Genomic DNA, 12,063 nt, shown 5'->3' with positions numbered 1-12,063 from the left:
GACAGGTGCAATCGATGGTTGTGGTAGACGTGCGAGCACTTCATTGAACTTGTTCTTCATCTTGGTGTCGAACGTCTTCACCAAGGTATCTAGCTTCTCCATGGCCTCTCTAAATCTGTTCAACATGTCTTGCACCTGTTCATCCATCATTTGTTGAAATTTATCATGTAGCTTCTTGTTCGTCATGTTCTCCTAGGGTGTGTTTGCTTTGAGTATATACTTGCACGAGACGGGTTGATTCCGTCCGCAGTCAATCATTCCAGTGTTTAGTTGAGGATGGAACCGGAACCGGGTGATCCTCAGAAAAGGAATATTCCCTATATATGCTTCATCAAGCGATTCCACCAAATCTTAGGAATCACCTGGTTATTCTTCTCTTATTGATAGAAGAAAAAAATAAAACATCCCTGATAATTGTTAAAACCAAAAATACAATGGAAATGTTGCTGGATTTTATATAATATTTTGATAAAAGAAAAAGAAAAACCCCACAAGGTGAGTTGAGTCATATTCTTCTCATTTCATATCACCAACCAAACACAAGAATGGAACGAACCCATGACATTTTTTATCTTCAACCGAATACAAGAATGGAACCAACCCATTCCTTCAGAACAAGACCATGACATGCCATGTCTTTTGGTTCTCAAACCAAACACACCCCTAGTCTACCTCGTCGAGGTGTGATCCTATCATGGTTAGCAGCATTGGAAACACACAACAATATGATCCTACTAACTACTAATAGGTTGTGGTATGTTGAAAATCATAAATCTGTTAAGCTAATCACAAATTCTTACCCGTTCTTAGCAAGCAGTTGGTGGTTATCGGCAACAGTTGTAGTCAAACTCTTAAAGCTTGGATGGACCGAGTGTCAAACGCATGAAGTATTTGTTGTGGAGCTGGGATGGCTTACAATCTAGTAGCAAAAATGTCAGCAACAAATAGTACTTTGCTTTTTTAAGGGATAAATAGTACTATATTGGTCCTACGCTAGACCGTACTAGAGAGGCGAGACCGTAACACTAACAAAATCACGACGCGACACGTAAACAAGGGAGAAGCAAACTATGAATCCTTTTTTCACTTTTTTAGTTTGAAACTATTTTTGTTCTACGTGTGACACTAAAATTGGGGAGTCCGACTTGATCACGACACATATTATGGCGTGGTCTGGAAAACAAAAATAGAGATGTGGATACACGACTCGGACTAGAATTGGTGGCGGAGATGAATCTGGTGGAACTAAGACGGGTGGCAGATATATCTAAGGCAGTTGAACACGGACTGGTGGAGAATGTGTGATGGCGGTGCACTTGAATTGGCATCATGGCGGCGGATATGTGTTGGAGGTGTACTTGGATTGGCGTGATGGTGGCGGATATGTGGTGGTGTGTATGGACTCGGATTGGCGGCGAATATGTGGTGGTGGTATATGGAAGCAACAATGAAGATGGTGCGGCGGCGACATGACAACGAGTGAACAGAACTCGAAACTCCGAGGACTAGACGCAAAAACAAGGAATGCGACACTTCTAAAATTTATTGAAAAACATACTCTGCTGAGCCTAAGCTCCAAAACATACTCTCTTCCAACTAACAAAATGTAATTAAGTTTTGCTATATTATATCACTAGCAAACAAAGGTTTTTTTGAAGACAGAATGACCATGTAGGGCTTATTTGGTTTGTAACACTTCCAAAATAAAGGAAGAGTAAAAGTGAAGGACTTAGATGTCCTATGCACTCTATTCGTTAGGATTTTTTTGATGAGATCTCACCTAATGCTAAGAATCCTTCATAAGTTGTTGTGCAATTAACAACACGTCTTCTGAGTTAATTTTTTAATATTCATTGTAATTATGAAGAATTTCATGGGATAATTTCACAGCAGGAGTTGCAATGGATTAACATCAAAAGATTGTATGTCATCTAGCACCGCGTGTTGGAAATATGTCATAAAGGCAATAATAAAATAGTTATTATTATATTTCCTGTTTTAAGATAATTGTTTATTATCCATGCTAGAATTGTATTGAATGGAAACACAGATACATGTGTGGATACATAGACAAAATACTGTCCCTAGTGAGCCTCTAGTTGACTAGCTCGTTGATCAAAGATGGTTAAGGTTTCCTAGCCATAGACAAGTGTTTTCACTTGATAACGGGATCACATCATTAGGAGAATGATGTGATGGACAAGATCCAAACTACAAACATAGCATGTGATCGTGTTATTTTATTGCTACTGTTTTCTGCATGTCAAGTATACATTCCTATGACCATGAGATCATGTAACTCACTGACACCGAAGGAATGCCTTGTGTGTACCAAACGTCACAATGTAACTGGGTGACTATAAAGATGCTAGCATGGATCAAGACTGGGATATGTGACTCCATATGACGAAGAGGTATCTCGAGGCCCACTCGGTAATACAACATCACAAATAAGCCTTGCAAACAATGTGACTAAAGAGTTAGCCACGGGATCTTGTATTACGAAACGAGTAAAGAGACTTGCCGGTAACGAGATTGAAATAGGTATGGAGATATCGACGATCGAATCTCGGGCAAGTAACATACCGAAGGAGAAAGGGAATGTTATACGAGATTAACTGAATGCTTGACATAGCGGTTCAACCCATAAGATCTTCGTAGAATATGTAGGATCCAATATTGACATCCAGGTCCCGCTATTGGACATTGACCAGAGAATGTCTCGGTCATGTCTACATAGTTCTCGAACCCGGAGTGTCTACGGACTTAAGGTTCGGTGACGTTTCGGTATAGTTGGATTATTGATGTTGGTAACCGAAGGTTGTTCGAAGTCTCGGATGAGATCCCAGACGTCACGAGGGTCTCCGGAATGGTCCGGAGACGAAGATTGATATATAGGAAGTATCCATTTGGCTTCTGGAAGGTTTTTCGGCATTAGCGGTATAGTACCGGGAATGACGAATGGGTTCTGAAGTTCTACTGGGAGGGCCACCCGCCCGGGAGAGAACCAAACAAGCCCAAGGGTGGCGCAACAGCCTCTAGTTTGCTGGTGGGTAGCCCAAAGAGCCCTATTTCAGCGAAGGGAGAAAGGGAAAGGAGGGTGGGCCAAACCGAATTGGGGAAGGAGGTCTCCTCCTTCCAAGTTGTGATGGAGGAGGACTCCTCCCTCTCCTCTTGCGTCGGCCGAACCCTAGGGCCTTGCCCTAGGGCTCCACCCCTCCCCTCCCTCCTATATATAGTGGAGATGAGAGAGGCTTTTGGCACCTCAAGCCATAGCGCAACCCTCTCTCCCTCCATCACTTCGTGACACCTTGTAGCTAGTTCGGTACGGTACGGCGAAGCCCTGCCAGAGTAGCTCCACCACCATCACTCCCACGACATCGTGCTGTCAGAGAACTCAGCTACCTCTTCGTCTCTCTTGCTGGATCAAGAAGGCGGAGATCGTCATCGAGCTACACATGTGCTGAACGCGGAGGTGTCGTCCGTTCGGCGCTAGATCGGGACGGAGTTTGTGGGACGACTTGCAATTTGGATCGCGGAGACGTTCGACAACATCAACCGCGTTTCTTAACGCTTCCCGCTTAGCGATCTACAAGGGTATGTAGATCTGATCTCCCTTCTCGTAGATGACCATCACCATGGATATGTTTTTCGTGTGTGTAGGAAATTTTTTGTTTCCAACGCAACGTTCCCCAACACTGCGTTCCAAGCATCTCCTAACCATATCCACCAACCTAAAATACTTTAGGATATATCTGTTACAAGCTTGTAAACATGACATTCTATTGGTGAATTGGAGTATTATCTCCCCTCATATTGATGAACTAAATAATGATTTGTTGGAGATGCTCATAGAAAACAGATGAACTGGTATATTATCTCCCCTCATATTGATGAACTAAATAATGATTTGTTGGAGATGCTCATAGAAAACAGATGAACTGGTATATTATCTCCCCTCATATTGATGAACTAAATAATGATTTGTTGGGAATGCTCATAGAAAACAGTTGCTGTTTTAATCTTTAGGCTTGTAGGAGCATGTTCTTCGAAAACAGAAATTTCTAAGATTAGAAACTAGGAGTAACATTTGTAATCTAGTCCTTTCCTTCCATGCTTCTCTGCCCTTGTGTCGTTTGCATATGCGAAGCTTCTCACATCGCTCTATCTCATAAATTTGAATCCATTGCTTGAAACAAGGGATAATTTCTACAGCTGCTATCCCTTTCCTAATGTGTCATTAATTCTTCAGGTGTACTGGCTTTCGGTTGATTATCTTCAAGCTGCCAGAGCTGCTCAAGTAAATGTGATAACTTTGTCATTATGTCGTTTGTTTCCTTTGTCATTTGCCGATATCGAAATTTAGCTACCTTGATGTTCAGCTACCTTCCATTGAAAATATGTTTAGCTACAGTGTTTGGTTTGAACCCATGTCTTGATATGGTAAAAAGAGCATGGCTGGAGTAATAAGATCGATGTGCTGTTCTGTATGGATTCTGGGACCGTCCCAATGTTACCCGGGGTCCATAACTCTTACCCTCGCAGTGGTATCTAACAAAAAGAACTTGTTCCAACAATTCAACAATGAATAGTTCTTGGCCACAGAAATGCTCGCTGCACGAAATGTTCCTCTGCATGCAATTTTTTCCACCTTGCACCTCTGGAGATTGAATGTCTCGATGCCTCAAGGGCGCCTTTTCTCTTTGATGGTACTGAGTTGTGGCTTTCTAATGAACTTTTTGTAGCGTTGCTCATGTGACTTTGCTACGCTTATGTATGTTGAACTATGGTGTGAGGAACAATTTAATAAGCTGGAGCTAGCTAGGACCTCTCCAGATTTTTCACAGCAAGAGTCGGTAAGTCCACTTTTCATTTCTTCAGTGTGTGCTTTAGCTCTTGTTGTTATGTATTCACTTGTGTCAAATTATGTTCCTTCCTCTTTCCAGTTGCCACCCCATGCTGGTCAGGCCCGGTCCTGAGATTTTGAGGGCCCGGGGCCAAACTAGAACAGTGGCCCTTTAATTGATAATAAAAAAAGTCAATATATACCTATATGAAATTTTATTAATAAACATTTAAACACATCATAAACAATACCATGTCAAGTAATTTACAAAAATTATCTAGAATATAATGTAATATTCTTAGATGCAAAGTCCCTAATGATGTTGTTATATACAAAATGAGAATACGAGACATACTTTATCTGAATTCTAGCAATAGCAGTGAGTGGTGGACGCGGTGTGATCTCCTCTCAACGACTCAGCCTATTGATATGGCTGCTCATCTTCAGCCAAGACGCAGAAGAGACCAAGCATTCGTCGGTGCGGATCAATCATTGGTCGGTGCGGTGAAGGTTGCACATGAGATTGAGCCAAATTACGGCTACCATCTTATAAGGTAAATTACCCGTGTGATGACGTCAAAAACCTAAATTATTGGTATTGTAAAGCCAATAGCAAAACAATGGACCTATACAAATATATTAAAGTCATCATGCGACAGACTTGTTAAGAAACTCAAACTTGATGAAAACATACTTTTAATTTCAAAGTTCGATGTATAAAATGTACGTCACCAAATAAAGTTAACAAAATAATATGATATCAATTTATATTGTACTATCAACTTCTCGAGTATCAATTTTTTTTTACGTTCACTAGAAGACGAGATGAACATTCACCGAGAGTACAAACTTCTTTTGGATAATGAACTCATACTCAATTCCTTCTTCCAGAAAAGGGATAACAAATTCTACTTTTTTTTCTGAGAACTTGCATAAGTTTTTTTTTAATCTAAAGAGGTTGGATAGCTATTATTTTCCCCCTTATGCTGAACCGGCCGGTGCTGCCCTAGCCTGGTTTGACCCACCGGATATTTTAATTTTAGAAAGGCCCAAGGCACAGTCTCTAATGAAAAGTAACGTTTCAGCATTCTTCTTCCTAAGACACCAGCGAACAGATTCTAGAGTTTTAATGGCGTTTGCAGCCAACGGCATTTCCGGTCATACCAGAGCTATACTCGCGATAACTGGGCGGGGCCCCTTGTTTTCGGGGGGCCGGGGCGGCCGCCCCTCCCGCCCCCCCTCAGGGCCGGCCCTGATGCTGGTCGATGCATTTACTCACATAAATGAGCCGGACAGCATTTATGGAATAACACTGGCCAACGAGGTTACCCTCACAACTTTTATTTGTATTTCTTGTTGATTTGTCTTTGGTGTATTCTTTTTTTATGTATGAACTCCAGTTGTTCTTAAAACAATATTTTACTGTCACCTTCCTGTGTGAACTCCATACAAATTTGAAGACAGTGAAGGGAAATAATCTTCATCCATCACCACATAGGCACACAATCGTTAAATTCGCATCATATTTATTACTATTTTAGACATAACAGATCTAAGATATCTTCTTGTTCTGGCTATATCTTGAACAGGTAGCTTCTCAAATCATCAGACATGAGCATGAGGGTAACTGGAGCAGCGCTCTTGAATATTATGATTTACTTGTAAGATCAACGCCAAAGGAGAATCTTGCCGATTTTGCTGGAATCGTGAGTTTATTCTATCGTGTGGAGAGCTTCATGCCTTCATACCAAAAACTACAGTAACTTCATATCAAGTTGAAGGAAGCTTTTGTTAGACACTCTTGTACCGGTTGTACTAAGCGTCAGTTTAGGATCAAGGAGAGACCACGTCGATCACTACTGCCACTTGTATAGGACGTGCATTTCTCTTCTATATATACTCTTGTACATGCAATCTGAGATCTATCAAGGAAATACACTTTTCAACTTGGTATCACTTCCCAGGTTTCCATGGCCGAGCACGACGCCACTTCCTCATCCTCTTCCGTTGCCCCGAGCTCCGGTTCCATGCCGGCCTCCGCGTCCTCCATGGCGTCCGCCGCCGCCCATACTGCCTCGGCCTCCTCCGCGGCTCCCTCGCCGCCATTCATCTTTCAAGGTTCCTCCCCCGCCTCTGGATCTCAGTTCGCCCCTCTCTTTACCACCACCACCACCACCCCCCCCCCCCCGCCGCCGTCAACGCCGGCGCCACATACACCTCGCCACCCCATCTTCTCTGATCATATCACCAACCACATAAAGTTTCTTCTCAACCCCGCTGATCACAATTACCACAAGTGGAAATCCTCCGTTCTCATGGTCCTGATCCGCTATGGTGTTCTCTACCTCATCGAACACCTTCCTCCCAACGCCGATGCCGCCTACCTTGAGCTCGACGCCCACGTCACCCTTTGGCTCTATGCCACTCTTTGCGGATCCCATGATCGACCACGTCGTCGGCGCCACAACCACCTACTCCATCTGGAAGAAAATCAAAGATTTCTTCCTCGCAAATCGAGCTGTGCGGTTCATGGTTCTCAACAGGCATTATCGCAGTCTGAAGCAGGGCGATCTCTCCATCTCCAAGTATGTGCGCCGCATGAAGCTCCTCACCGACGGCCTCGCTGACATCGACCATGCTGTCATCGAGACCGACCTCACCACCCAATTTCTCCATGGCCTTGACAAGCGCCTCGACACCATTCGCGTCGTCCTCTGCGATCAGCATCTGCCGTTCGACACCGTCCTCTCCAAGGTTGTCCTTGCTGAGAAATCGCAGGCGCAGCGCGCCGCCGAGGAGAGTGCCTCGGCCTTTGCCTTCCCCGGCGGTGACCGCGGTCAAGGCAGCAGCTCCGACGCCGGCGCACATGGCTCGGGTGACCGCGTCCAAGAAAATGGCTCCTCCGATCGCCCCGCCTCCGACCGCGCCCCGGGCTATCCGCACCCCCAACACCAGCCCTCTAGACGTGGCCGCGGTGACCGCTCCGCCGATGGTGATCGTGGCCGTGGGTGTGGCCGCGGACGTGGTCGCGGGCGCAACGACTCCTCCGGTCACGGCCAGTCTTCCCAGCCGGTGTTCTCCCCCTTCACTGGTTACTTTGCACCATACGACATGGCCTTACCATCGGCACGCTCCGGCTGGGTCCCTCCCAATGCTGCTGGCATCTTGGGACCCCGCCCCGGTGCCCACGCTCACGCCTATCCCATGTACCCGCCTGCATCGACGCCTTTGCCCTACCAGCCCACGCCCCCCTCGTGGGAACATCTCGCCATGCTCAACGCCGCCTTCAGCAACTCCGGCATCACCCCACAACCCGCCCCCGAGTGGTACTTGGACAGTGGCGCCTCTTCGCACGTGACCGGCAGCCAAGGTATCTTAACCTCGTCTAGTAATTCATTACAACATGTTCCTTCTATCATCGTCGTTGGCAATGGGAAACACCTCCCCGTCACGGCCACCAGCTCCACCACCCTCCACCCTCACAACTTTCGCCTCACGGACATTCTTGTCTCTCCCACTGTTGTTACTAGCCTTATCTCCATACGCAAATTTACCAAGATAACTCATGCTCTGTTGAATTTTTTCCATGTGGTTTTCTTGTGAAGGATCTTCGCACTCGTCAAGTTCTCATGATCTCTGCTAGCACCGACGACCTCTACCCCTTCATTGGAAATAAACCAGCCCGGGCATTCGCACTCCTCACCACCACCTCGGATTTACGGCACCGACGTCTTGGCCACCCCGGCCTTACTACCCTTTCTACCATTTCTCGTGATTTTCTTAGTGATTGTAATAAGGCTCCCCATTCACCATGTAGTGCTTGCCAACTAGGGGGCCAGCCACGTCTACCATTTTCTTCTTCTCATAGCAAAACATTTTCTCCCATTGATTTAATTCATTGTGATTTGTGGACATCACCCGTTGTAAATCTTTCTGGTTGTCAATACTACCTTGTTATCCTGGATGACTACACCTACTACTCATGGACATTCCCTTTGCGCCAAAAATCCGAGACCTCTACCGTCCTCCAATGCTTCTTCACCTTTGTTCACACTCAATTTCATGTGATTATTAAAAGTATGCAATGTGACAATGGCGGCGAATACATCAACACTTCTCTTCGTTCCTTCTTCTCGTCCAACGGTATTACCTATCACTTTTCTTGTCCTCACACATCCCCTCAAAATGGCAAAGCGGAACGCCTTATTCGTACCACTAACGATATTGTACGTACCCTCCTCCTCCAAGCCAACTTAACTCCTCCCTTTTGGGTGGAAGCTTTACACACCGCAACCTACCTTCTTAACAGGCGCCCATCCCGCGCCATCACACCGTACACACCCTACTATCTCCTCCATTGCGTGCAACCCGAATACTCTCACCTTCGCGTATTCGGCTGCTTGTGTTTCCCCAACCTATATGCCACCATGGACCACAAGCTATCCCCACGTTCTTCCCCTTGCATTTTTCTTGGATATCCACTGGAACACAAAGGGTCCAGGTGCTACGACCTCACCACTCGTTGTGTTATTGTTTCGTGACATGTTGTTTTCAACAAGATGATTTTTCCGTACCGCCCACACACAGCAGATCACACAACACTTACTTCCACACCGGATCACCATGCAGCTCCCATGCACAGGCCGGATCTCTTGGGGTGTGTTTGGTTGTTGTCATGGGCTGGAATGTCACGGGTCGGACCCGTTCCTAGTCCTCGTTCCTGCGTTTGGTTTACCAACCGGAACAGAACCCACTCATTCCACTTTAGGGAATATTCCACTCAGATCCGGAACGTGCTAGCACCAGGAAATCCACAGAATCACACGGAACGAGCCTCTCCTCTCGCGCAACCCTATCCTCGTCTCCTCCTTCCCCAGGTGCGCCGCCGGCCCTCTCTCTCCCTCTCTGCCGCGCCGCCGGCCCCTCCCTCTCTCTGCTGCTGCGCCCCGCCGTCGGCCCCTCCCTCTCTCTGCTGCGCCGTGCCGCCGGCCCCTGCCCCTCCCTCTTTCTGCTTCCGCGCCGCGCCGCCGGCCCCTCCCTCTCTCTGCTGCTGCGCCGCCGGCTCCCTCTCTCCCTCTCTGCTGATTCCTGCCATGTCTTGATCTGCAGGTAGAAGGTGAAGAAGGTGCTACTCCGGCGCGGCGACACAGCGAACTAGACGCTCCTCTCCTCAAGGTACGAATCCCTCTGTCTATCTCCTTGGTTATGCTGCTGTCCAGCACATTTTTTTGCTCAAATTGGTGCTGTGCAGCAATTTTTTTTTGTTCTTTGCAATATATCTGTCCAGTACATCTTTGCAATATATTTGTCCAGTACATCTTTCTAATATTTGATAGCAATTGTAGATGGTCAAGAAGATGAACAAAAGAAAAAGGATGATTAGGGGAGCTGCAGTTTTTGTCACACTTGCTGCAATAGCTATAATAAGGAAGAGAAGACCACGTATTACATATGGCCCAATGCATGAAAGAGATCGGGTCAGATTTGATTATCTAGACCAAATTTCTTGGAAAAGCGATGTGTTGTGTAAAAACATGTTAAGGTTTGAAAGAGCTACGTTTTTTCGCTTGTGTGGCATACTGAGGGATCGAAAGTTGCTAGAAGACAGTCCACATCTTAGCGTGGAGCAACAATTAGCGATGTTTTTACATACAATTGGGCACAATGTTCGGAATAGGGTTATTTCAGCCAATTTTTGTAGATCATATGGCACAACCAGCATCTACTTTAGAAAGGCTCTTCATGCCATAGGCGAGCTTCGTAATGATTACATAAGGCCACCATCATTGGAGACCCCTGCCAAAATTGCTGGAAATCATCGATTTGACCCATATTTTAAGGTAAACTCAGAAACTATTCGCTAGCTATGCAGGCTATATGATATGCCATCTAATACTTGTCACTATATAGGATTGTATTGGAGCTATCGATGGTACACATGTGCGAGCAGGTGTTACCAAAGATGTGGAGCATTCTTTTCGTGGTAGGAAGGCCTTCACCACTCAAAATGTGATGGCAGCGGTAGATTTTGACCTACGCTTCACATATGTGTTGGCTGGTTGGGAAGGGTCAGCACATGATGCTACTGTTTTAGCTGATGCATTAACGCGTGAGAGAGGCTTACAAGTGCCACCGGGTAAGAAGTTTCCCAAGATAGAAAATTGTCCATTTGTTATTGCCTTACAAGAATCATTGTCACCAATTTTTGTTTTTTTAGGAAAGTTCTACCTAGTTGATGCTGGTTATGGAGCAAAGCCTGGGTTCTTACCACCTTTTCGTGGTGTGAGGTACCATTTGAATGAGTGGGGCAACAATCCGGTCCAAAATGATAGGGAGTTGTTCAACCTTAGGCACTCATCTCTACGGGTCACAGTAGAGAGGGCTTTTGGATCTCTCAAGAGGCGTTTCAAAATTTTAGATGATGCCAAACCCTTCTTCCATTTCCCGGTGCAAGTCGACATTGTTATAGCATGTTGTGTTCTTCATAATTATGCACTGTCACAAGGGATTGATGAATTTATTATACCGGAAGTGACATGGACCACCCAACCAATTCGAACAACAAGGCAACAAGCAAGTGACCATAGGGCCACGGTAGACTGTAGGCTGCAAATTGCCGCCCAAATGTGGGAAGATAGGCAAATCATGTATGCAAATTTATGAGTGTGTGACACTCCATGTATCATGTATCATTTATTGTGTTAAAACCATGTATTTGTAGTGTTGAAACCACTCCTTTGGATTTATTTGATGGCTGGACAGATTGCATCATCTATGATATTTGATGGCTGAAACCATGATTTTGTTAAACTATAATCCATTTTTTGCATCCTTTTGATGTCTTGACAAAAATGGACAATACCGAAGTCACCGCTGCAAGTGGGAACTCCACAAAGAGTGGGGTCATTGTATGGACTCCTGCAATGACCAACACGATGCTGGGGTTTTTGGCTAACCTTGTTGCGAAAGGAAAGAGGACTTCTAGTGGGTTCAGGGAGGCACATCATAGACAATGTGCTGCTGCTTTGAATGAGCAGTTCAAACTAGCTGTCACTGCAGAACAAGTTCGAAACCATCTCAAGAAGTGGAGGAAGATTTGGGGAAGGGTTGTCATCTTGAAGAATTTAAGTGGAGCTCTATGGGATGAAGATACTTGCACAATTAGGCTTGCCGAAGAACACTATGCAGGTCAATGCATGGTAAGCTTCTAATGCTAT

This window comes from Hordeum vulgare, chromosome 7H, assembly GCF_904849725.1.
Source record: "Hordeum vulgare subsp. vulgare chromosome 7H, MorexV3_pseudomolecules_assembly, whole genome shotgun sequence".
NCBI lineage: Eukaryota > Viridiplantae > Streptophyta > Magnoliopsida > Poales > Poaceae > Hordeum > Hordeum vulgare.
The sequence above is the reverse complement of the archived record's forward strand: the minus strand, read 5'-3'. Positions refer to the sequence as shown.